Raw genomic sequence first — 27,995 nt, 5'->3', positions numbered from 1 at the left:
GTTTAAAGGAGAAAAAAAATTACCATTTACTTCCGTCTTTAGCTGAGATACATTAGATCTTGCTTGTATGTTTATTCATATACTGAGGATCCATGAACTCATAGTGGGCAAAAAATGAGTCTTTATCAGATGAATATATGCTGTAAATCACTACCAAAATGCTTTGAGCCTTTGTCTAAAAAGTTATGTAGAGAGTTGTTAACCTTAAAAATAAAAAGCCAAAGGGAGAGGCAGCAAGCTTTTATTTGAGATCAAAGAATAGTTATTCCAGAAGCATTGATTCAGACAGAATCAGTGTTTCGATTCTGGAGTAAGGCAAAGGGGTTTTTATGAGAAAAGGAAGGGAAATAATTACATGAATAGAAAGAAGGAATTTCTATTGGTGCTAATGAGCTAAGTTATTTTTCAGCTATACATGCCATATGATTGAATTTTGCTTTTGAACCTCTAAAACATACCAAATACCCAGTGCCTTCATGAGTAAATGATTTTTTTATATCCAGTATTATTTTCCTGAACACGAAGAGAAAATTAAACCCTTAGTTAGAAAACTTGTAAGACTTACAACAATATATATTAAGCAAAGTTGTATAATATTAGTTTTTGAAAAGAAAAAAAATCTTCACACCTTTTAAGGGTAATTGCTCTCCAAGTTTTTTTCAGATCTGGAACATTTATTTAGTGAATGGAAGAAACATATTTCCCTAGAAAAGATTCATCACAATCTCTGACCCTCCATTAGACTTAAATAGATAGAATTAGGATCCAATATATACAATATATGTTTTAAATTCATAAATCACACTAAGAAGAGGTAGCCCAGGTACTTCTTGATCTAAAATATTAGCCAATTAGTTAACTAATTAGCTAATAATGAAAACAATGATTTTTATTCACACTAGAAGAAAAGGGACCCTGTATCTTAGAATGCTTTATTTTTTCCTCCAGTATATAAAATATGTCAATGGGAATGCTTTACGAATTAAAAGCTGTATTGACAGAGTTTTCTCTGTCAAATTCTACTACTATATCTGCAGATTTCAAATTCCTGGGTGATACTAAGCACTAAAAAACAAAAACAAAAACAAAAAATAAAAACACCTGAAGAACAGGAGGAATATCAGATTTGAGAAGCTGGGTTACATTTGTTTCTTCTGGTTTGATTCGATTTCAAATGAGGTAGAAGCTTAAGGACATAGTATTCAGTAAGTTTAATTTGGAATTAAAAGAAATAACATAGTATTTTTACTCATGAAAAATTATGCACATATTTACATCTATGGCAGATACCACAAGTATCATAGACAATATCCATTCTGCCCTTATCTTTGACAGACCCAATTTTATTCAGGGTGGCATTCAAAGTTAAACACTCTCCTTGATATCACTAGAAAACAAGATCACTGTAATATAGTACATATACTATATTATGTAGATCTATTCTTTGATTTTGCTGCTGTCTTAAGTAACTATGTTTTGCAGAAATTAGTACTCACTGTGACTTACCACCTAGTATTTGGTAAAGAAAACATACAAATTCCTGACTATGAAAACAATCTTATATGTATTCTTATAGTGGACTGGATTTTATATATGTTACACATCATCTCACTAATTCTTTCATATCGCTGTGGGAAAGGATGACAAGTAGCCTTTAATAATCTAGAAACAAGTTACTGTCCAAAGTTATCATCGTGCCAAGTTCATAAAGGATACACAGAAAAGCGTGAGTATATTTTTCATTTCTAATCAAAAACAAGTAGAAGAATTAGGATATAAAGAGGGATCCTAAAATTAGAATAGTCTGTACTTTATAGAAAGTAACCTACCAGTACATATCAAAAGTGAGGAAAATGTGAATGTGATACCCACAGTACTACTGCTGGAAATTTTCTGAAGGAAACTTTTAGGAAAATGAAAAGAAATAATATTCATGAAGATGTCACTGAAATATTTTTTAAAGAATGCCAAAATGTATAAATCCCATGAATGTCTAATAATAGGTATATTACTATTAATCGAAGAAGTACAAACTTTTTTGCCTATCTTATTGCAGGCAATAAGAGGTATTTTTAATTGCTAATAGCAACTGTCAAGGCTTATTGAAATGGGTACACACTATAATAGGTTGACATACAAAATGGGACATCTATCTGGAGACAATGTATCATGATCACTGTCATCATGGTTGCTGGATTGTATTTATTAAACATTTATATGCCAGACATTGTACTGAATATTTTACTTAGGTTTCTTATTCAATCCTCTCAGTATCTGTTTGAAGTAGATACTATATCCACATTTCAAAGATGAGGAAACAGGTTTAGAGAAGTGAAGAAATTGACCCAAGGTGGTGGAACAGAAATTTGACCATCGTTCTGAATTACTATAGATTTTAGATACTGGACTACAGACTTCCACTTTACTGCTTCTCAATTAGCACATATCCAACTTCTAGAAAATACTTAAATTTACACCCTCTCACCTAATATTTATATGTTTATCAAACTCGAAACATGTCTTTTGAAATGTTCGTTATGTCAAGCACTGTGCTAGATAGACCCTGTAACGTGATAATGTGATGGGACAAGCAGAGCCCACAAGAAACGTGGAAGTAAAACTACAGAACAATGGCTTACGGGCGAAACTGAGAAGATAACTAGGGCTTTTCAGCAGAGTGTGGAGTGTCAAGAAATGAGGCTAGAGAAACAGACAGAACCAGTTGTTCTTTTAAAAAGTACTGGTCAGCCATAGTAAGGAGTAAAGACTCAATCCCAAAGGCAATAGAGAGCCATTTAAGGAGATTCAATTTCAGAGTGACATGACCATATTTGCATGCTAGCAAATTTTCTCAGGCTGCCATGTAGAAAACGAATTGACGGAAAGACTGGAGGCAGGGAGCTAGTTATGGAATTCATTGATTAATCTAGGTGAGAGGTGACAATCTGGTCTGGATGACACAGTGAGGATGAAGAGGAGTAAATGAATCCTAAAGTTCAAAAGTGGAGAGTAGCATCAACAGGACTTGGAAAAATGTGCAATGAAATAGAGAAGACAAGCAAGAACACCAGGTTTCTGGCTTGACCCCCTGGCGGGTGGTAGTGCTGCATACTAAACAAGGAATCACCAGAGAATGAGAATTTGGGGGTAAAATCACGAATTCCATTTTGGCTCTCGAGTTTTATGTGCTGTGAGACATCCAAATGGGAACATCTGAAATAATGAGACCTTTAAAAACTGGAGCTGATGGGAAATATCTAGACTGAAAATATAGATGGAGAGTCATCAGCATAAGGGATAGTAGTTCATGGAATGAGTGAGCTTGCTTAGGGAGCATTGGCGGGAAAAGCACAGGTGCAGCCAAAATGTATCAGGGGCTGTAAGATCCTGCAGAAGAAGCAGAGACATGGCCAGAGAAGAAAGGAGGAGTACAGTATCACAAAAGACAAGAGGAAGAGGGAGTCATTGAGTCACCAGTAGAGTTAAACATGCCTTCAGAATTTATCCAAAGGAACTAATTAAGGGTGAACACAAAAATTTGCCTACAAGGTTATTTCAATATTGTTGGTAATGGGAAAATATTGGTGGTGGGGAAAGGGTGGGAAGCCCAACAAGATAGTTAAATAAATGTCAGTACATTCATAAATGGAATGTTTTGTAATCTATAAATTCCATTTCTGAACAATATTTAATGACATGGTGAGATATCAAGTAGAAAAGACATCTGTTTAGAAGGTATGATCTCACTTTTACTTTTAAAATGATGCTTAATTATACAGATATGTTAAAAGGATGTATAGACTATAAGGGTATATATTGAAATGTTAGCAAATAGATAGTTGGAAAATAGATTAGAAAGAGGCAAGACTGAGTAGTAGGATTACTGGATAATAATTTTGTATTTTGCAAATGGTATTTTCCTCACTTCCCATGATGAACACATAGTCCTTTTATAATAAGAAAAATTTAATGGGTTTTTGGTTAAGAAATTGATGGTGCCTAATCCATAATATGCAGTGATTAAATATTATACTTATGGAAAAATGTGTGCACTAGAACATTAAGTTATAGCAAGTTATATTACTTTATAGAAAAAATCAGGTTAAGAATTGGTAGAAGAACTATCAAAGATAAACAAAGCCACACACTAGTTAGAAGGGGTAAAGATAGATATTCAGTAATTACCACAGCAGGGGAAAGAGCTGAGCTCAATTCTTATTTGTGCAGTGGTGACCGGATGTTTTAAAGGTAGATTGTGGGAGTGGGGAGGGAGAATAAGAGGAGGAGGTTAGAGCGGAGTTAGAAAAATGAAAAATTACAAAGAGCAGCAAGTAAGAGGGTTGGTTAATCTGTGTGACTAGGCCATCTGTGTCTTCTAACTGAAGTTTATCCAAGCCATGTTTCTACTTTCCCACAGAGACTGAGAGACAGAGGCCCAATCCTTCCTGATGATTATATTTCAAAGAATGGCTTTCAAGTCTTTGAGAAAGACATTTTTGGGTTGTAGGAGACATATACACATCTCAAAGAACAAAGGAAAGATCTACAATTGTCTTTATTTTATTTGTTTGTTTTATTTTTATAAATGCTTCAGGAGAGGGAGGTCAGGAGCCTTTGGTCTGGTCTTGACTGGAACAAATGGCAGTTCCTTTGTCAGCCTTCAGCTTTTTCCCCGACAGCACATTAAGGGATCTCAGTCATCCCAGGGCCTTAGGCTGCTAGATACTATGCTACAGTTTGGCCAAGTCTCTTAGTGAAGGAGTTGGTTGGAGTTATTCTGTATTAGGTATCCTAACTATACTAGCTGAAAGATATTCAGCATTGGAAAGCAGATCCAAAATAATTTGAAATCACCCTTAATTGGGCCCTATACAAAGATATAACTCATTATAAAGAAAAATGAATTTCAGCATATTATTTTGGGTTTTGGTGGCACCTTCCACACTCCGAAGACATTATTATGCGAACACTCTACTAACCAAAATACATACTTACTTTTACTAAACATAGAGAGGCATTATAAACACACACACACACACACACACACACACACACACACTCACCCTCCCATCCACCATTCCAATATTCCTACCCCACCATCACCTTCATTTACTGATTTAGAAAAATGTTGTAAAGCAGAAGGCAGCACATTACTGATTTACTTTTTTCATATCAGCTTAGTTACCTGAACAAGGGATTTGATTAACAGCTAAGTACTGTCCTGCAGATAACGCTGGGACTGAAAACGCTATCAAAGTAAAACTATGCATGTGGAGGCTACAGATGTGTAATCAACAAAACATAAAGCAAAGACTCCTTTACTCCACCCTCAAAACCAAAAATCAAACAAACAAAAATGTGTGAAATTCTGAATACTCCAGCTCAACTAGATCAAGCAAAACACTTGACTTCTTTTATATTGGAAAAGAGCAAAGAAGATGAATTTCAATCCAAACAAAGGCACATCCGACTTTGAAAGGCATGTCCTGCCAAGGCTGAGAAGAGGGACAGTCTTCTGCTTCCCCCACATCAAGGCTGAAACAAAACACAATGTCTCTCAGTTTTTTAGCCTGGCCTTGATTTGAAAATGCTACAGTGGAATTGGTTAGAGCTGGGTTGGGGGACTAAAAGAATGCATTTTATTTATTTTTGTTTTCATTTTTCTCATTTTTTATATTAAAAAAATATTTTTCAATTACAGTTGACATTCAATATTATATTAGTTTTAGGTGTACAACATAATGACAAGACATTTATATAAGTTATGAAGTGATCCCTCAATGAGTCTTGCACCCACCTGATTCCATATATATTATTACATTGTTATTGACTATATTCCCTAAACTGTACTTTACATACCCTTGACTAAGAATCTTCATTATAAATAAGCACCAAAGATACTGTCTTTATCAAAACTCTTGATAAATGGTGAGAGTATTAATGAACACAATAGAGGAACTGAAATGAGACATAGAGTGTCAAATCTATGGCAAAATAGAGGATTTAAACTTCTCATCTTTAATTTTGTATTAAAGGAAATATTTACAGGAAAGTTCATAAGGTCTCTAATATTAATTATACAGTTCAATGAATTTTTAATGAGTAGATAGATACCTAGATAACTACCACCCAAATCAAGATACAAAACATTACCCAACACCTGCAGGCTCCCTCATTCTGTCTCCCTGTCAATAACTCTCTCCAAAAGCAACTGTTATTCTGATATCTGACATCATAGATTTGCCTGGTGTTCAGTATCATATAAATGGAAGAATATAGTATAAACTCTTTTGTGTCTGGCCTCTTTTGTTTAATATAACGTGTGTAAGACTTATTATGTTCTTGGATATAGAAAGAGCTTCTTTTTTATTTCTATGTAGTATCTATCCCATGGTTTATTTGCCTTTTCTCCTATTGCTAGACATCAATCATGTCAAGATTGTTTGGAATTTCCATATGAATTTTAGGACCAACTTGTCTATTTCTGAAAAAAAAAAAAAAAGGCAGTTGGCTTCTTGATAGTGATTGCACTGAGTTTTTAGATCAATTTGAGAAGAATTGCCATCATAACAATATTAAGTCTTTCAATACATAAATACTGGATGTATTTTCATTTATTTAGATCTTTACTTTTTTAAAACAATGTATTATAATTGTCACTGTATAAATCTTGTACTTTCTTAAATTTATTCCTATTTTATTCTAATGCTATTATATATGAAATTATTTTTTTAATTTAATTTTCAGATTGTTCATTGCTAGTGTATAGAAACACAACTGATTTTTATGTATTGATTGTGTATACTGCTACTCTGATTAACTTGTTCATCAGCTCTAATAGTTTTTTGGTGGATTCTTTAGTATGTTTTATGTGCAAAATCATGTCACCTGCAAAAGGAAATAGTTTCACTTCCTCCTTTTCAATCATAAGTCCTTTTATTTCTTTTTTCTTGTCTAGTTGTACTGGCCAGAACCTCTAGCACAGTGTCGAAGTGATGAGATCAAATATCTTCCTCTTATTCCTGATCTTCGGGGAAAAATTTTTAGTCTTTTATCATTAAGTATGATTATAACTGTGTTTTTCGTGGATGCCCTTTAACAGACTGAAGAAGTTCCCTTGGATTCTATTAATATGCTGTAGTACACTGATTGACTTTGATAGGTTTTTGAACCAACCTTGCATTTTTGGAATAACTTCCATTTGTTTAATCCTCTTTATATGATGCTAGATTTGGTTTTCCAATATTTGTAGAGGATTTTTGCACCCATCTTCATAAGTGATATTAATCTATAGTTTTCTTTTCTTGTAATGTCTTTGTCTGACTTTGTTGTCAGAGTAATATTAAACTCATAGAATGAGTTAGGAAGTATTCTCACTTCCATTTTTTGGCAGAGTTTTAGAAGGATCAGTGTTAATTCTTTAAAAGTTTGGTAGAATTCAACAGTGAAGTTATTTGTGCTTGCATCTTTTGGTGTGGATAGTTTTTGTTTTACTAACTCAATCTCTTTACTTGTTATCTATTTGTACTTTCTATTTTTTTCCTGAGTCAGTTTTAATAGTTCATGGATCCTAAAATGGATCCTAATGAATGAGATCATTCATTAATATTTTTCTAGGTTATGTAATTTGTTAACATATACTTGTTCATAGCATTCCCTTGTAGCCTTTTTTTATTTCTGTACAATAAATAGTAATGACCTCCTTTTAGTCCTAATTTTAGTAACTTGAGTCCTTTCTCTTTTTGTCATGGTCAGTCTATCTAAAGGCTTATCAATTTCATCTTTCAGAAGAACCAATTTTTGGCTTTTTTGATTTTCTCTATTATTTTTTCTCTTCTCTTTTTCATTTCTTTTTATTCTAATCTTTATTTACTTCATTCTTCATGCTTTATATTTAGCGGGCTCTTCTTTTTCTAGTTTCTTAAAGTAGAAGTTTAGATTATTGATTTGAAATCTTTCTTTTTTTTAATGTAGGTGTTAACAGGTAAAAATTTCCCTCCTAGCGCTATTTTTGTTGTATCCTGTAAGTTTTAGTATGTTGAAGTTTTGTTTTCATTCACTTCAAAGTATTTTCAAATTTACGTTGAAATTTCTCCTTTATTCATTAGTTATTTAGGAAAATGTTGTTTAATTTTCATAGATTTATGAATCTTCCAAATTACTTTGTTATTAATTTCTAATTTTATTACATTGTCATCAGAGTACATACCTTGTATGACTTTAGTCTTTTAAAATTTATTGAGATGTGTTTATGGCCTAAAATATAGTCTATCTTGGAGGATGTTCCATGTGCAATTAGAAGAATGTGTATTCTGCTGTTGTTAGATCATTCTATATGTCTGTTAGGTCTAATTGGTAAGTAGTGTTGTTGAAGTCTATTTCCTTGCTGTTTTTCTTTTTACTTACTCTATGTATTATTAAAAGTTGGATGTTCAAGTTCAACTATTATCACTGAATTGTCTTTTTCTTCACTCAATTCTGTCAAGTTTTGCTTTGTTGTACTTTGGGGCTCTTTTTAGGTAAATATAAATACAGGCTTATAAATGTAAAATGTATTATTATGGTGGTTTGAATGTGCATTTTCCTAATTATGGTGAGATTGAGAATATTCTCATATGTTTATTGGCCATTTGGATTTATTCTTTTAGTTATTGGCTGTTCATTTATTATAAATATTCTTCTACATGTTTGAAAGATCTCAGAACAAGTTTTAAAAAGGAAAGCAAGCTGCAGAAAAATAGATATAGGGAGACACATATGTATGTGTGTACTAACATATGTACAATATACCTATATTTATGTTAAGTGTATTTTAGAAAAAATGTGAAACAATAAAGGTGGAAGAATTATTTAAAAGAGTAATAGTAAACTGTGAAAGCAAAATGACAACATTCATTATAATTTGTCAAATGTATTTTTTAAAAGTGAAATAAGAATAAAGTTCTTGACCCGTGTATATGATGGGGGGAGGAGAGGGAGAGTAGGGTGGGGATGTTTAAACATTGCTAGAATTGTGATGGATTTGAGGGAGACCCAGAGAGTCGGCCAGATGGCTAAATGAGATCATCTGAAGTGGATCCATGCAGTCTTTGATCTCTCTCTCTGGTAAAGGATTTCAAAGGAAATGTCCTTGGGGCATAAGTCAATGGACTAGATCAGTAAAATTTCAACCTTGGCCAAACTACATCCATCACCTGAGAAGCTTTTAAAATAAGGGTCTAGGATGCATTTTAGACCAATTGAATCCAAATCTCTGCAAGTGGCTCTGGGAACTGTATTTTTTTTTTAATGGAAACATAATGGACATATGACATATATTAGTTTCAAGTATACAACATAATGACTCAATGTTTGTATATATTAAGACATAATCACCACAATAAGTCTAGTTAACCATACATAGTTACAAACTTTTTTCTGTGATGAGAACTTTTAAGATCTACTCTCAGCAACTTTCAAATATATGATATCTGGGAACTGTATTTAAAAAAATTTCCTTGGGTGATTCCTACAGGCAGACAAGGGTGAAATCTCATAATGTAGTTGCTGATATAAAGAATATTAAATTACACTCTTCAAAAAATAATCTCTCTTTGGCATGCAGTTATTATGATCAGTTTTTGTTTTACTTATGAGTAATAAAATTAGGAAAAAGTAGACTTATGATAAGTGACATCGATAAAGGAAAAAAGGAAAGTATAGCTTTAAAATGTTTGCATCTAAAAATGTGGTTATTTTGAATGGTTTTTATTCCAAGAGCATTTATTGAGAATCTATGATATGCAGAGTCTTGTGCTAGAATTGTGAGTTTTGTTTTGTTTTCTAATGGCTAGAGAAATGGCTCTTCCCCTCAAAGCTGTTACAGCCTGGTTGAGAGGTATAAATAACTAGTGATAGAACAAGGCAGAAAGAAGTACCACACTTGAAGAAACAAGGTGCCATGGGAACACAGAACGTAGCAGGCGAGTGGACTGGGACTGGAGAGACATACGGAGAAACCAGCATTTGAACTCAGCTTTGAGGATAATTGGAATTTCGGCAGGTGGAGAAGTTGGGGTGGGGGCACATTCCAACTTTGAAAAAAGTAGGAGCAAAGGCCTAGCAGTGAGAATGCATATCATTCACACCTCATTTTTTCCTGGATCTGCTGCAGTGACCTTCTGACTGATCTCCACCCTGTACCCACCTCCCGCCTTCTGCCGCTGGCTTCGCACCCCACACTGCTTCCATAGCGCTCTTATTTTCATAGAGCACTGGGCATTTCATTAAGATTTCGGTATTTATTACCCTATATCTACATAATAGTCCCTAAATTTACATTAGTTTTTTTGAGATTTTTATATTACAAAATCAATGTATATCTTTGTATCAAATTCAAACAAGAGTGAAGGCTATAAAATAGGAAGTGAAAGCCCCTCCTCCTCCAAACCAGTCCTCAAAAGTAAGCACTGCCAATAGTTGGGATAGATAGCCATCCAGTTTCTCCATCGATCTGTCTCTCTCTGTTTGTTTCTCTCTGTAAACAGTATATATGTATATTATATCCATCTATACATATGTAATATACACACATGTATAATATTATATTCATTATATATGCACATCAGGCTGTATATATGCATATACGTATATATTTGTGTATATACACACCATATGTATTAGTATAGTAAACTAAGCAATTGTTTGTATATATATTTACATATATTTGATATATTTATAGAGAATCTAATGTCTCTAAATAGTTTATATATACATATGCACATATATGTTTATATGTATGTAGGCATGTGTGTTTACTGTCAAATGTGTTTGAGTAACTCTAGTCATCTTTCAAAACCCAGCACATACAAGATTGTTATTTCTATATACAAGGCCACAATGAGATGTCTCCACTCAGTGATTTAGAAATAAAACTAAATAAAATAAAATAAAAATTAAAAGAAAGAAAGAAAGAAAGAAAGAAAGAAAGAAAGAAAGAAAGAAAGAAAGAAAGAAAGCAAGCTGCCACGGGATAAAACAAGCAAACCATGTATACCATGGATGTGACTCACCCTCTGGAGGAGAAAAAGAAGCAATTGTGCATAAATATGTGACTAAAGAATTTAGAAACTCTCCAATTTCAAAAAAATAAAAAGAGAGAGAGAAAGCTATGTTGGGTAATTTCAGGGAGAGAATATGGAGATAACTAATTGAATAAATACAGACACAATTAATTGTATTTGCCTTGTGCACAGTAAGACCATGTGAAGAGAAGGGTCTGGTAAACCCAGGAAGCAGTGGGGAGAAGGAGGAGAGACGCCCAGAGACACAGACTGGCTGGTACATGTCATTAATTTTTACTGCTATATATTAGCTTAGTGAGGAATCAATTACAATTTATCTCCTCTTGGTAAAAATTGAGATGGTTTCCAGTGGCGATCCATTATAAACACTGTTCCATGGGCATTCTCGCCCATGCCTCCCGTGCTCATGAGCTTGTATTTTCTAGGGTATATGTTTGGGAGTGGAATTACAGAATCATAAGGGGTGAGCCTGTTCAGTTTTACTAGATCAGATCAAGAGCTGTGTTCACGTATGCTGCCACTGTCGGCGTAATAATGCTCCAGTTCTACTTTCTTACCAATAGTTGATCTTGTTGATCTTAAATGTTTGCCAGTTGTATTTAATTAAAATGCTATTTCATTGTCCTACTATGCACTTCTCTGATTAACTACTGAGATTGTACATCTTTTTACATTTATTGATCACTCAGGTTTCCTCTTGTGTTCATAACCTTTGCCCATTTTTCTATTGGGTTACTTTTATTCTATTTATTGTTTTGCAGAATTCCGTGTGTGTGTGTGTGTGTGTGTGTGTGTGTGTGTCGAACATATTCTCCTGTCCACAGCTTTTTTTTTACTTGAAAAAACTCTCTATGCCTCAATTTCTTTATCTGTAAAATGAAGATAGTATTATTAACAAGACAAAAATGTGATATACTTAGAATGATGTTTAGCATATAGGAAGCACTACATAAATCTTATTTTCAGTGTCTTGATAAAAAAAAGTTTTTATTATGTTATAGTATATTTAAAAGAATAGACATTTTTTGTTTTAATGTCTAAATTTATTAAGCTTTTCCTCCATGGTTTGTGCTTTCTGTGTCCAACACTGGCTTTTTATGCCTTGCTCACTCTATGGCTGTTTTTACACTTGAAAAGTTTCCTATCAAACACTCTGGAACTCATTGCAATTGAAAGAACAAGGAGAATACTTACATCATTGCCTCTGTATTTTAAAGGATGGTGGTTGATTTTCTAGACAGTATCACGAATGCCAAAAATATGCTTTAATTTAGTTAACTATAAAGCAAAACTTCTTATCACCAGGTCTCGAGCATATATATTAAGCATATATTGATGGTTCTTGTAGGTATTTTACTTTTAAATTTTTAGTGATTTTTCCCACCATTTTGTTATGGTTGCTCTTTTCAAATTGTTATTTTACATATATTCCAGAATTATTCTTCTTTTGCTCTCATAAAATGTACTAAGCCCCCCAAAATATATGAATGTTTTACCAAAGACAATGTCTGTTCAGCGAACTGAACTGATCTGCTGTTGTGTGAAAATAAAACGTTACACATCACATTAGCAAAGTATTGTGGTCATCTTGCAATGTTAGTCACAGTGATTACAATCACTTCCAGGGCCCTCTATTGTCGATTATTCCCTTCTGCTCTATTGAAAACATTATAATACTTGTTGGGAAAGTTCCATGGTTACAAAAGCAATAGAAGTCACTATTCAGTAGAGATGCTGGCAGATACAGAACAGAACTGTCCAAACACTGGAGATCAAGATGGGCTATGAGCCATGAAATTGAACTTCACAGAACAACTTAGATAGCTAAAGTAAAAGCTGGGAAAGTTCCAAAGCTCCTCCTCGAGAAAAGTCTGCTTAGCCTAGATGCCCACAGGACTCCCTTCCAATCGGAGTTCCTTGGAAAATATATATTGAATTTTCGGCCATTTAATTTGTATGAGAAATCCAGCCCAAAGAAGTGACACTAACGGAAGATTACCTATAGACTTCCAAAATTTTTTTGGTTATGAAATCTCTAAGACAATATTATTCAAAAGCTACTCTGATTGAAATGGGAAGAGGACATTCAGAATTTTAGTCTCTTGAAAGAACTGGTATACGTATCTCTTTCCAATAGTGAGAGGCATATAATAGAACATGTGTCCCTTGTTTCCTGGCCAGGAAGTTCAATGCCCAATTTAAATTTTGGTCATAGCATCTGTATTAATGTTTATCAATAGCACATATGCACTCTATTTTTCCCTTTGCCCTGATTTTCTATTCCTATTTTCCCAATTTACTACTTACAACCCAAAGGTCTGTCTCCAGCCCAGTTTACTCTCCAGAGATTCAGAATCAACTGCCTCCTCAACATTGCAATTTAGATTTCCACAAGAACCTTAAACTCAAAATGCCTAAAACTACCCTTAACTCTCCACCTAAAAAAACAAATAAAGCTCAGCTTTTTCTCCTTGCCTTCCCCCAGCCCCAGAGAATGTTGACCCCATTCATCCAATAGCCCAACTTGGAAATATTAGTCATCCTTAATCCTTCTCTTTTTCTCACCTTCTGTATCAGTCAGAATATACCAGGTCATATTACAGCATAGCTAACGACCCCCAACTCTCAGTGGCTAAATGCAACAGAAATTTTTTTCTCACTCTGCTGAGTCAGAGCTAGGGATCTGCTCCACTTTGTCACCCTGACACTAGGACCCAGGCTGATAGAGCAGCCACTATCTGGAACGTTTTTGGTCACAGCACAGGGAAAAGAGCTCTGATGGGTTTCATCTTGGTGATTTGGAGCATATCATTTCTGCTAGAGCTAACTTGGCCCCATCACTCAACTATAGGACACCAGAAACCACAACCTTTGCATGTATTCAGAAGACAGTAAAAAAATTAATAAGCTGCATTAATGATTACTGCACTGTCTTAGGATAGATTCTCCAGAAGCAGACTCTGAGATGAGGATTCATGTGCAAATGATTAATTAGGAAGTACTGCCAGGGGAAAAAAAGTACCAGAGTAGGGGAGAGACACAGGGAAGAGAGGAAAGCGAAGCAAGTATTCAACGACAAAGTCCCATGGAGGGCAATGCAGGCTCAACTCTATGAGGCTTCTAGAGACAGTCATACCTCAGAGTAGTCTGGACCAGGGGCAAGGAAGCTGGAGTAGTTCTATTTCGGCACCAGGAGTCATTTGCTAGGGCTCTCCCCAGGGAAATGTAAATCCTAGGTGTTTCTGGCTCTCCTGGCAGGTGTTGGCTGTTGGAAGTGAAAGCACAATTTGAAAATGATAAAGGGATCCAGAAGCCTACAAGTGGAGCATTGACATCATCTACCCCCACATGCAGACCCCAAGCCAGTAAATCACAGCAAATCACAGCATCCTACTAGTTCTATCGTCCAAGTATTTCCTAAACTGTCCCATTTCTATCGACCCCTAGTTGCCCCCTCCCTCAGAGCCCATCATCATTGATCTTCTGTGATCTTACAGTCAGAACACTGATCTGCTGTCTCGATGTCTCTAATCTAGTTTTTACACTATAGCCAGATTGTTCTGATTCAGGTGGCCTTTGCCTGATGACATCTCAAGTTTGTCATGCCTGCTTTCTAATCAAGGTACAATCTCCATTTTGCAGATGAGAAAACAGCCTCAGAGAAGTTAATTAACTTGCCAATGCTCATTCAGTTAGTAACTGGTAGAACCAGAATATAAATCTAGTATATATTAACTCCAAAATCTTTCCCATTATATTTCATTATTTCTGGACCATGATTAATCCGTTCACTTTGCCTGATTACTACCCAATTCTATAAACTTCAAACTCAATTTCTTTAAAGCTAAATTTATCATCCTTTTTACTTCCCTCCCCAAATGTCCTGCTCTTGAGTTCCCAATGTGAACCAGGCTGTAACAGCTTTGAGGGGAAGAGCCATTTCTCTAGCCATTAAATAGGCCCTGCTATCTTCTGGTATCACTTAGCACTGCTTTCTCTTCCTTGTTCCTAGCTGTTTCCACAGTTATTGTACTTCTGACTTCTAATGCCCATTGTTGCAGGTAGGCCTGGCTTTACATGCCCCAAGCTGCAGAGTACAGAGTATCTGGCAAATGCCCATACGTGGGAGGTCCTGGCACTGGTCCCAAAGAGGGCTCATTAGCAGTGGATATCATTCCAACCATATTCTGAGCCAAGAAATGAGATCAGAATCCAGGGAATGAAGCCAAAGTTGGCCAGTCAGTTTGCCAAGCTGGAAGTTCTTGGATACAGTTATAAGCAAAGGGAAAGAAGCCAGTGGAGAAGGAGAGATTGACTGAGGATGGAAATGAAAGAAAAGTAAGGGATGGAGCAGGGTCCTGGGGAGGCAATGAAAGGGGTTGCCATATGGCTTTCTGGGAGAGGGCTGACTCTGATGACTGGGGTCTTGAGGAGAAGAGGGTATATACCTGACATATTGTAGGTGATCAAAACAATATTGAAAGGTCTATATCTATCTGTCCCTTATTCCCTGGAGGCAACTATTTTGAGTTCAGTTTTTTTTTTTTTTTTTAACTTGGCATTTATCTTCACACTTCTGAGCAATATATTTACTACTGCTGTCTGCATGGGTTGTCCTAATGCCTTGTGTACAGCTATCATCCTGAGAATTCCCTTCTCTATCAAACTATTTTTTTTTCTGTTGGATTTCCTTTTCTTAGATCTAGTGACATTCTTTCCCTTGGTTTTGTTCTATATTTGCTGAAGTGCAGCTTCTAGTAGGTTCTAAGAATGAAGAGTGTTTTAAACTATCCCTACACTTGATTCATGGTTTGGCTGGGTAATTTTAAAGGTATTACTCCATTATCATCCACTATCCAGCGGTAATGACAAGTCTTAAGGCACTCTGATTCTTATTACACCCCATATAACCTGTTTTATTTTTCTAAAAGCTTTCAAGTTGCCTCTTTATTCCTGGTGTTCTGAAATGCCAGGGATGTGCCTCCTCATGTATATTTTTCTATTCTTGATGCTAAGTACCTAGAAGAGAGGGCTCTTCGATCTGGAGGCTCTGTGTCCTTCAGTTCTGGGAAGTTTTCTTGCATTTTTCTTTGGGGAATTTTCTGTCTTCCACTTTTTGTCCTCTTACTGTGATTCCTGATCTTCTGAATTGATGCTCTATGCCCATGTGACCAGGCTCTTTCTGTTCTATTTTCTATCTTTTTGACATTTGGTTCCATTTGCTGGAAGATAATCTTGACTTGACTTTTGGATTCTTCCATTACAATGTTCAATTTCAGCTTTCATATTTTGTAATTTCCAAATGTTCTTTGTGGGTCTTTATTTTTTCATAGTACACTATCCTTGTTTTCTGGATGTAATATCTTCTATTGTTTTTCCAAGTATGTTAAATATGTTATTTATTGGTCGGTTTTGTTTTCTCCTGTTCTTGTTTGCTTCCATCGGTTTCTTTCTTTTTTTTTTTTTCTGTTTGTTTTGTTCTATCTTTTCACGATGGGAGCTTTTTATTAAATGTTTTTTTCTGGTGTGCAATATGTAGCCAAATACCATTTAAATATCTATATAAATTGTTACATGAAAAACAAGAAAGCATGAAAAGATACTGAATGATCAAGTTCAAAGAGGATTAATAAGAATAATATCTGTGGGGGAAGAATCCTGTGCAACATCAATAAAACAGCTTTTGAGCTATGACGAAAGACATCACAATATCTTAAGAAAGGAAGAGAAATACAATGTCTAAAAAGGGAACAAATGACAAGCTGTAACTTATGTGGCGGTAAAGTGGGGTAGCAGATTCAAATCAGACAGAGTAGGTAATGTGTGATTGAATCTAGGGGATATGTTAGCACAAAACCACCCCTTTTAAGGTATAGAATTGTTTTAAAAGGTCTCAAAATGTTCCATTCATGACTGATGAAAAAATCAAATTCCAAGTCTCAGTTTAAAAAAATATTTCTGGTTGATACACATCTTTAATTGACTGAGATAAAATAAAAACACCAGTTTGCTTAGATGGTATAATTGTTTTATGTATATTGATTGATCCTAGGAAGATAAGAATTTTTTTTTTAAGTAAATCACATCCACAGTATTAATATTTCTTGTGTTAAGATTAAAAGGTATTAGTTTTCTAATGTGAAGCAAATTACTATAGACATAATGGCTTAAAAAATCACACATTTATTATCTCACAGTTTCCAAGGACTGGGAGTCCAGTCTGGGTCTTCTGCTCCTGCTCTCACAGGGCTTCTTTCTTAAGATATTGTGCTGACTGGTCGCATTTTCGTCTGGAGGCTCAGCTGAGGAAAATCCACTTCCAGGCTCGCTCAGGTAGTTGGCAGGAGTCCTTTCCCTGCTTCTATATGACTAAGGACCCGGCTTTTGCTGGCTATCTGTGGCAGGGCCACCTCAGGTCCTAGAGGTAGCCACAGTTCCTGGAGGGGTCTGCAGTTCCCTGCTACATGGGCTTTGTCTTAGTCCATTTGGGCTGCGACAACAAAGTACCATTGACTGGTTAGCTTACAAACAAAGACATTTCTTTCTCATAGTTCTGGAGGCGAGAAGTCAGATATTAGGGGTCCAGCATAGTCCAGTTTTAGTGAGGGTCCCATTCTAGGTCGCAGACTGCTGCCTTCTTAGTCATTCCTCACAGGACAGAAAAAGGGTAGGAGAGCTCTGTGCGGTCCCTTTTATAAGGGTACTAATGCCATTCATGAGGGTTCCACTTCTATGACCTAGTTCTATGACCAAATATCTCATCTTCTAATACCATCACATAGGAGCTTACGGTTTCAATTTATAAATTTGAGGTGGGGGATATAAACCTTCGGTCCACCGCAGGCTTCTCCAACATGGCTGCTTACTTCATCAAGCCTTCAAAGAGAAATTCTCGTTCCAGTCTGCTTAAACAAAGTCTTTTGTAACGTAGCATAATCATGGGAGTAACTGCCCATCATCTTTTCCATATAATACAACCTAAACAAGGGACTGATATGATGTCACCTTTGTAATATTCTATTGATTAGAAAGAAGCAAGTCACAAGTCCTGCCCACACTCAAGGAGAGACAATTATGTTTACCTTAGGGTCTCTCAGCCACAAGGCTCAGTCTGTATATGTTTGGTATTTAAAGCATTTGTAATGTTATAGCATCTAATAAGTTAGTTGGCTTTGTGATTCCAATTTAAAAGGAGTAATTGATTTAGTTTTGGAATTTGAGTTGAGGTATAAGAGAGTTTTAATGAGTGAAATTATATTGGACCATTTAAAATAGCTTAATATCCACCATACATATATATTTAATGTATTACAAATATTAGAATTTTTAGAGTATTCGAAAGGGTGGCAACCTGTTTCCAAAGACAGCCGTAAACCATTCGTGCCTCCCTGTCTGTGCATTTCACTCCTCAAGAAGAGGAGATTCTTTCTCTTCCCCTTCAGTCTGGGCTAGACTTGTAACTACCTCTGACCAAAAGAGTGTGGCAGAAGTGGCAACCTGGGACTTAAACCCAGGCTGTAAGGACTAGCAACTTTTATTTTCTATCTCTTGGAAGGCTCTTTATTGGAAACCAGCTGCCATACTGTGAGGAAGCAAATCATGTATCTGGTTGTAGGATATATAAAGAACCCTTAAAACTCAATAATAAGATGACAAAAAAAAACTAAAAATGGGTAAATTTTTGAATAGATACTTCACTAAAGAAGATATAGGAATGGCCAATGCACACACAAAATGGTGCTCAACATCATCCATTATTAGAGAAATGCACATTAAAACCACAAGGAGATACAACTTCATACCTATTATGCTGGCTATAATAAAAAAGACAGACAATAGCCAGCATTGGTGAACATGTAAAGAGAGTGGAACCTTTGCACATGAAATGAATGTAAAATGGCGAAGCCACCTTGAAAAACAGTTTGGCCTTTCTTTAAAAAGTGAAACATGAGTATTAAGTATTTATTCTAATGTTTTAACATCTGGGGTTTACAGTCTACAGAGAGTCTGCCCTTCTCAGGCCAGCCAATTCCTAGAGAGAGCAAACAACTCTTTATTTGCAAACCAACCAATACAAAGTCCACATCTTAACTACTTCCTTTATGGAGCTCTCACACATAGAGCCGCTATCTCCTGATCTAATGACCTCACGGCCAGTTGCCAGACAACCGAAGGCAGTCCCTATGCTCCAGAGGCCACCAAAATTACTTAAACTAGCTTACCTGGCCTCACCTGTTCCTTCCAGCAGAAACCACAGTAAAGGCTCTTGCCCATGTTTTTCTTTTTCTGCTTCCTGACCGACACAATACTTCTAATGCAGGGAGGAGGCAAGAGAACTAAAATGTTGAACCAAGCTACATTCAGAGACTGCAATATGCTAATCAGCCCTCCAGCTAGACCATGAGGAAACCTGCAGAACAAAGGAGTATTTCTTCTGGGATTCCTAATAACCCATTTCCCCATACCACAAAGGGAAAATAGGAAAAGGTATCTTTAAGTGGCACCTTATACAAAATCTTTTCCCTATGGCTAAAACCATGGGAACATATGGATCACAGGCTGGGAACTGCTGGCAGGTATTTCATTCTTACTTTTTCGTGTTACATACTCTTTTCTCATTGTAAGTCCACATCAAAGGAAAATGAGTAAACAAAGTCTTTAAACTATAACTCACAGGAACTAAAGAATGATATATAAACTGCATTCCTTGACAGACACTTGGGGCTTTTTTTCTTGTCTCAGTCTTTTGTCTTTGCTTTTTCCCTTCTCTAATAAACTTTCCTTTTGACTCTGACTTCGACACGTACTTGAATTCTTTCTCATGCTCAGCCAAGAACCCTTTTCTCTCTCAGTGCAGGGCTTGAGTCCCCCCCGATTGGGGGAGTTTGCCCCGCCCTGCATCACTTCCTATGTGCCCCCGCATGGCGTGATGTGCCCTTCCTCCTGGGAACTGTGAGTAACAAACAGACCATCATTTCAGTGGAAATCATCTCTTGATCATACATGAATGAAAAGAAAACCAACATCATAAAACACTAAGTTTGCCATATGATCCAGCAATTCTGTTCCCAGGTATTTACTTTAGTGAAGTGAAACTATTTCCATGCAGATTTGTACGTGAATGTCCATAGCAGCATTAGCCATAATAGTAAAAAACTGGAAACAACCCAAATGTTCATCAACTGATGAATAGAAAAACAGAATTGTTATAGTCATAAAATGGAGTACTTATTTGGAAATAAAAAGGTTTGAACTACTGAAAGATGCTAAAACATGGGCAAACCTAAAAATAATTATGTCCCCTGCTCAACTTCAGATGCCAGCCAAAAGCCCAGGCTCTTCCCTGTGCTTCTGACCAATTGGCCAGAGATGGGAGGTTCCAACAAGCCCTCCAACTCAGAATGTTAATCACAAATTCAGGTTGTTACCTGCACATCTAACTGAGGGCTATAAATCAGAGGTTTCCACAACCTTCTCTTTGAGTTCAATTAATTTGTAAATCAGCTCACAGAACTCAGAGAGAAACATATTACTTACTAGATCACTAGTTTATTATAAAATGTTTTAACTCAGGAGCAGCCAGACCGAAGAGATGCATAGCAAAGTATGGGGAAGGGGCATGGAGGGTCCGTACCTTCTCCAGGTATGCCACTCTCCCTGCATCTCCATGTGTTCTCCAGCCCAGAAGCTCAGTGAATACAGTCCCCGAATACTTCATTACATAGACACGATTGGTTAAATCATTGTCTATTGGTGATTGAATATAATCTCTAGCCCGTTTCCCATCCTGGAGATCAGGGGTTGAGACTGAAAGTTCCAACCCTCTAATCACTTGGTTGGTTCTCCTGGTGACCAGCCCTCCATCCTGAGCTGCTCATTAGCATAACAAAAGACACTTTTTATTACTCTCGGTACTTAGAAATTCCAAGGGTTTTGGGAGCTGAATGCCTGGAATTGGACAAAAACCGAGTGTGGATTTCTTACAAATCACAATACTGTTAACATCCAAGAAGCAATCCTCACTGGACTAAACAAAGTCTGTGCAGACATGGTGGAGTCTCAGCATGGAGCCGTATCTTCTTAATCGTTCATTATACGCATGTTTATATATTTATATATTTTAGAGCAGTTTTAGGTTCACAGTAAAATGGAGCAAAAAGTACAGAGAGTTCCCACATAACTCTGTCCCCACATCCACACAGCCTCCCGCATTATCAACATTATGCGCCAGAGTGATACATTTCTTACAATGATGAACCTACACTGACACGTCGTTACCATCCAAAGTCCATGTTATATTTGTTTTTTAATTATCAGTAAATTTTTTTGCCACCTTCCTAAAATCTAAAGACAACCTTTTGAGGAATTATCCTATCTAAATACGGGACAGATAGTCTCCTAAAAAAGCAGTCAGCCTGCCCTTTCAGAATTCTGCCTTAATGGTTCATTTCTACCTAGGTGTGATGCATGTTATAATTGGATGGCAATTCCAATCACAGAGAAACCTGTGAGAATCCTTAGAGAGCCAGAGAGAATGTATCTCTTCCAAATCTCTTTATTGCATATGCACGTTTCCTCATGCATTATTTCTTAAAAGAGTTAAACTGAATTAAGCTGAACTGAATTTCACAATTCACCTAGTTGCTTGTGCCAGAAGCCTGACAGTCATTCTAGAATCCTTCTTCTCCTTCCTTTATTTATATTTTTTTTATATTTAATGAATAGCTGTCAAATGCATATTCTGGGCAGGAATGCCACTGGACTCTGGAAAGACGATGATAAGCACTGTCCCTACTCTTGTGGAACTTATGCTAGACAGATAGTCATACAAATATATATACTGAAAACATGCTGTGAAAGAAACCCATAACTTAAAATCAGGGCCCTTGATTTGCTGGGCAGTAGCGTAGTGTAGGGTTAGAGATGGCTTCTCTGGAGAAATGACATTTGGGATGAAACCCAAATGGAAGTTAGACAGGATGCGTGTGTGTGTGTTTGTGTGTGTGTGCGTAGGTGAGTGTGGCACTTAAGCAGCTCTGACTAGGCAGGGAAAAGGCTAAAATAAAGTCTTTGAGAAAGAAAAAGCATTCTAGTTGTTGCAAGGTCACTATGACAGGAGTTCGGGCAGAGACTAGAGTGTGGGGAGATGAGGCTGGTGATCTAGACCAGGGTCAGTCTTTGGAGGACATGTTAAGAATTTTTGTTTATTTTAAGAGCAAAAGGAAACCATTACAATATTTGTATGCTTTCTAAAATATTCCACATTTAAAAAGATCATTTTATGGAGTCAGGTAACATTTGGCTATTGCAACAGTTTGGGCCAAGATTGTGGCAATGGAGTTGGAAAGAAGTGGAGGGACACAGGAGATATTTAGGGAATAAAGTGCAAGGGTCTAGGTGATGGGCTAAATGTCAGAGGTAATAGAGGGACTGGGGAAGGATGAGTCCCAGGTTAATGGCTCACGCTAGAGGGTGGGGCAGGGAACATCAGAGAGGACCACACCCTCTTACCCAGTTTCAGTCCCAGGAAATTTCTCCAGCTGCTCTCATGGGGTTGGTTTCTTGCATTAAAGGCCATGAGTGGTCAATCTCCTTTCCCTGGAATGACCAGCATAATTCCAAAATGAACATAGATATTTCTTCAAAAAACAAACTACACAAATGCCCCCTGAACAAGGACACACAAAAACGTGGTCAGCTTCTTGAAATGGGGAAGGAAAATGCTGGGAGAAGATAAGTTACGCAGCAGGAAAAAGTAAGCAGGAGAATAATGCAATACAGGGTCCTGGAATTCAGAGAAAGAGAAAAGTCATCTCTCTGATGACGATTCCCAATAAGTCACATCCAGTTTAATCACCAAGTCCTGTTGATTCTGCTTTCTTAACTAGTTCGTGAATTAACCCTGTCACCTCTGGCTTCGCTTCACTGTCTCAGTTTAGAGTGGGTGATAAAATTCTCATTGCGTCTTTCCCTCGATTGCTTAATAATTGTATCAAGGTTGTGTTTAGCTGCATGTAAAATAAACCCAAACATAGTGTCTCAACTAAATAGCAATTAATAGTACAGAACTGGCACAGCAGCTCCGGAAAGTTATTAAGGCCCAACTACAGCCCCATAACTGCATTCTGGGGGGGTTGGGAGGGGGCGAGGAGGAAGAAGTGGTGAGAAGAGAGGGTGGTACTCTGACCAGGAAAGCAAAACGTTTCTAGATATTCCCAGTACATTTCCATTTTTGCCAGAGCTGTTGTCACAGCAGTTGCAAGATAAGATAGAAATCATAGATACTTAACAGTTTTTATCTTTTCCTTTCTTTTTGCTAATAAGGAAGAACTGGAGGAGGTATAAGGGCAGGCCACCAATAGAGTCTCCACAGCTGCCTGACTGGCTTTGCTGTTGCTAATCTTGCCCCTTCCTCCGAAGTCTTCTCCCCGTGACTGCTAGCAGCATCATTTTAAAAGCAGACAGTGTCACTCTTATGCTTAAACTACTTCGGTGGTCATCCATGGCTTTCAGGATAAAATTCCAACTCAGGGCTTAGCATACGAGGCCCTCAGCATCTGGCCTCTGCCTCTCACTGTGTTTCCCTTCCTCTCTCCCTCCCGTGGACCCCACTGCTCGGCCACCTCCAAATCAACAGATGCTGATATTACAAATCCATACACTCAAATGTGTGGCCTTCCTGAATTGACTTTCCCCTTTTCTTCTAAGCTCATCCTAGTTTTCTTCACACTTCACTAAAGGTATAATTTCTTTTCGGAAGCCTTTCTGGGTCTCCTGATCGCTCCTCTAGTTTCCCGAGTTTGCTTCCTTCTTAGACGGCACTTCTCACACTATGCTCTTGTCACTAGTTTACTGGGCCATGAGCTCTCAAGGGAGACCACGTTTCACTCAACTTTCTGTTCTCAGTAGGGCAAGTCAAATTCAAACCTGTCTGGAATTGTCGCTCCTTTGTAGAATAGATCAGTGAAGACAGGGTCCCATGTATTACATATTTAACAACATCCTCTCCTCTAGGAGAGCCATAAAATGAGGGATGAAGACAGGGCAAATGCTTCACTGTGGTCTTCCATTATGGATCTTTCGAGACCTTCAATCTCCTTTCCTGAAGAATATGTTCCAAACCAAGAGGAAAGTAAAATTTTCTTGAGTCTCACTTCTGCTCCTTATCTCATATATGCAGCCTTAGTGGAAATTCCGAAAGATAAAAAGGAAACAAAGCACGAAAAGACAGAAACATAGAATCTGTGCCATGAACTGCTGCATTAGGGAGAAGCAGGCAAATATGATGCCTCATTCATTTGCAGGGACTTCACCGCTTGTTAATTGAGGGAGTGAATGTTCATGTCCTTCCTCACCCCCTCAAATTCATAAGGTAACGCTCCAGTTCCCAGGGTGGCTGTATTTGGAGTAAGGATGTAATTAAGCTTAAATGAGATCGTAAGGATGGGTTCCTGATCCTATAGGATTAGTGTCCTTGTAAGAACAGACACAAGACAGTGCCCCCAGAACCTGCACTTGAATGGAGGAAAGTCCGTGTGAGAACGTAGAGAGAGGGCAGCCGTCTGTAAGCCAGGAAGATATCTTTCACCAGACACCAAACCAACTGAACTTCTAGCCTCCAGGACTGTGAGAAAATAACCTCCTGCTGCTTAAGCCACCAGTCCATGATATTTTGATACGGCAGCTCAAGCCGACTAAGAATATGCTTCCTACATAGTGAATAGTCAGTAAGTACTTGTCCAATGTGTAGGTATATAATATATGTCTATAAAAAGTTAAAAATATCTATCTGTGAAGATTGTGGTTATGGTTGATTTTCATTTCTGTTACTCATATTTCTATGTAACTTGAACTCTTTATGTTGTATGTATATTATACTGTAAAGTTTTTTTAAAGCAGTTAAAAAGTCATATACGATACATAGTTAGAGGGTTTGATACACAGGATAGACCAGGATGTAATCATGGTTCACAAAGACAAGGTACTGGACCTTAGAGCAGCAGACACATACTGTGCGGGCTGTACATGATGTCTCCTATTAAAGCCAAAGCATCCGTTGGTGTAAATTTCCTGAAAGTCCGCTTGGAGGTGCTGGGATGGATGTCACAGGTGTGAGATCTGTGAGACTAGGAACAGCATCTGGTTTTGCTTGTCATTATAGTCCCAGTACCTAGGACAGTGGCACATAGCAGCTAAGATCAAGTTGAGTTAAAAGAAAAAAGCCCATCATCCTTCCAGTTAAATATGAAGAGAGTATTAAATATTTGCTGAACAATCAAATGAATGACTAAAGGGCACCTAAGATTTAAGATGATTATATTTCGAAATTTGAGAGTGAATATATCTAACAAGAAGAATCAAGCTAGAGGAGATTTTGGCAGGGAAGTGAGGGAAGGTCGTGGGTGGAACGCTGAGGAGTCCCACCCTTCCGTGTCTGGCTTTCTGAATTACTGAGATACTACTGTCCCTGGTTCTTTTCAGTAGATTCTGCTAATGTCGGAAGACCTGTTTTTATAAGGCCAGGACAATGTTTGGAAGTCTCAAAATCAGAATTAATGAACCTGTCCACTCATGAATATCTGATTTGTTGGGATTTAAACCCGATAATCTTCAGATTATTACATAATCTATGTGCTAGGGCCCTCTGGTGGTAACTTCGTATACTTGCTCTCTCAGCACCTAGAAAACATACTTATGCTCAAAAGTGAAATAATTATTGCTATTTGAGGAATAAGTACGAATGTTAAATGTCAAAAAATGTAGAAATACACATGGTAAATAAACATATAATTTTAATTTTTTTGGCAATTTTAACTATTAGAGATATTTTCATTTTAAAAGACATTTAAAGTATGTGTGTGTGTGTTTAGTACAGAATTTTAAAGAGGATGATACCCAGTGTCAAGATAAGGAAAATAGGTATTCCTATTTTCTGACTTAGTGGTAGTGGATATTGGCCCAATAATTAGTACAACCATTTTTTTTTGGAGAGAAATTGCCTTATCTTAAAGTTGCTTTAAAATGTCTACATTTCATGACTCAGTATTTCCACTTCTAGAAAAATTTCCAACAGAAATTACTGAATATAAAAATCAATTTGGTATATTAGAGTTTTCATCAAGCTATATAGCAGAAAAAGAAAATGTGCAAAAATAGAAAGATGACTAAATAAATTATGTTATTTTCATATAAAGGAATATTACTTAATATTTAACATTGTGTTTTCAAGTAATATTTATTGACATGGAAGAATGTTTATGATATAATGCTAAAAGAATAAAGCAGAATACTTTATTCTGCTTTATATATAGTGTAATACACATCTATATATCTATATTTATATATACACATGACAATATGACAGACAGATGGAAGAGAGAAAGAAAAAAGAGAAAAGAAGAAAAAGAACAAGAGAAAGAAAGAAAAAATGGAAAGAAGGAAGGAAGGAAGGAAGGGAGGGAGGGCGGGCGGGAGGGAGGGAGAGAGGGAGGGAGGGAGGGAGGAGAAGCTGGAAAGAAATCTACCGATATGATAATAAGAATTATTTCTGTGGGGAAGTGCTATGACTCATTTCCAATTGCCCTTTCTAACTTTTCTGTATTTACAAAAATTTAGACAATGAACATTATTTTTAAAAATTAAACAAATAATATAGATATATTCTTATAAAACATTAGTTTGGGCTTTAAATCATATACATATATTCCTAAACCTAGCTTTTTCATTGTGTGTTTTGGAGATGTTTCTATGCTAGCACTTATAGTTTAAATTCATTCAAATGAATGTTCATTTGTATTTAGAGAAAAAGATGATTATTTTAAACTGAAAATGTGTACGTTGCTATCAGTTCGGTTGCAGATACATCCTTTCAGGGGAAATACCTAGTTCCACCATAGAGGATATGAGACATTTGGTGAATCAGCCATTTCCTCTAGAATGAGAATCTAAGATTATATCTTAGAAAGACCTGTTAGAGAGAGTGGGCAGATAAAAATCTGAAGAGCAGGCTGCTTCTGCCTATCTCCCCAATGGCTCTGGTAAACTCTAGGGCACCTTGTTTAAGCTCACTTTTCATGAAGCTTGAAGGTTGGAGTTCAGCAGTTAAGCAAGTTGCTTAAAGAAAAGTTTAAATAAACCTAAAGCAGTATGGTTGCAACTTGTAACAAAAAATATATTTTCAGTGGAACTAGAAGTAGGAGCCCCTCAAAAAACTTAGGTAGATTTTTAAACTTAAAAAAAAAAAACTGTACACACACAGAGTAAAATATTCAAGTAACATAAAAGTTCCTCTTGTCTTCTATTCTCTTAGATTCCGTCTTCTATTCTCTCTCTCCAGAAGGAACTGTTAGTAGTTACGAATGTATTATTCTGGAAGTATTTTATTTATATAAAAGTAGTGAACATGAACACAAGTGGAAGCATACTATATATGTACTCTTCTGCCCCACGTGACTGAAAAAAATCATACAGTGTATCTAGCAGATTATTTATAGATACATACGTATATATGTATACATAATGTATGTTTAAAAAAAAGCATAATGAGACCAGTAGAGTTTAAAAAGGTAAGTTGGGAAATTTACATTTCTGGTCATATGATAGATATCCTGAAAAATACTGCTATAGAGCACCTATGAATGCAAAATAAAATGTAAAATATTTTTATTTTTTTCATTTTTTATTTTTTATTTTTGGTAAGGCAACCCTTGGTTGACCCTCACAGATTGCCAGGACCTTGTAGCTTATGATCCCTTATTTTTTAATTTTTTACACCTACACCAGGTCTTCCTAGGTAGTCTCTCATCCAAGTACTAACCAGGCCCAATCCTGCTTAGCTTCTGAGATCAGACAGGATTGGGCTTATTTAGGGTAGACTATAAAATATTTTGGGTATATAAAAAGTGAGGGAGTTGAAGCAAGGGCAGGAATTCA

General features: G+C 36.5%; 1 protein-coding gene across 2 annotated transcripts in view; it reads right to left on the bottom strand.

Moving 5' to 3' along the window:
• The window catches only part of FAM169A (family with sequence similarity 169 member A), a 107,640-nt gene that overhangs the window by 50,324 nt on the left and 29,321 nt on the right, over positions 1-27,995 (bottom strand). Inside the window, exons 1-2 of one of the 2 annotated variants that reach the window (XM_036226092.1) lie at positions 22,575-22,640; positions 14,200-14,328 (exon numbers count right to left, since the gene is read on the bottom strand). The gene's annotated coding sequence lies outside the window, so the exon portion shown is untranslated. Of the gene's footprint in view, positions 1-14,199; positions 14,329-22,574; positions 22,641-27,995 lie in introns of those variants that run through there. The other variant, XM_016136443.2, reaches the window with a different exon arrangement.

This window comes from Rousettus aegyptiacus, unplaced genomic scaffold (assembly GCF_014176215.1).
Source record: "Rousettus aegyptiacus isolate mRouAeg1 unplaced genomic scaffold, mRouAeg1.p scaffold_m13_p_8, whole genome shotgun sequence".
Lineage (NCBI taxonomy): Eukaryota > Metazoa > Chordata > Mammalia > Chiroptera > Pteropodidae > Rousettus > Rousettus aegyptiacus.
Note: the sequence above shows the minus strand (reverse complement) of the source record. Positions and strands in the feature narration are given on the sequence as shown.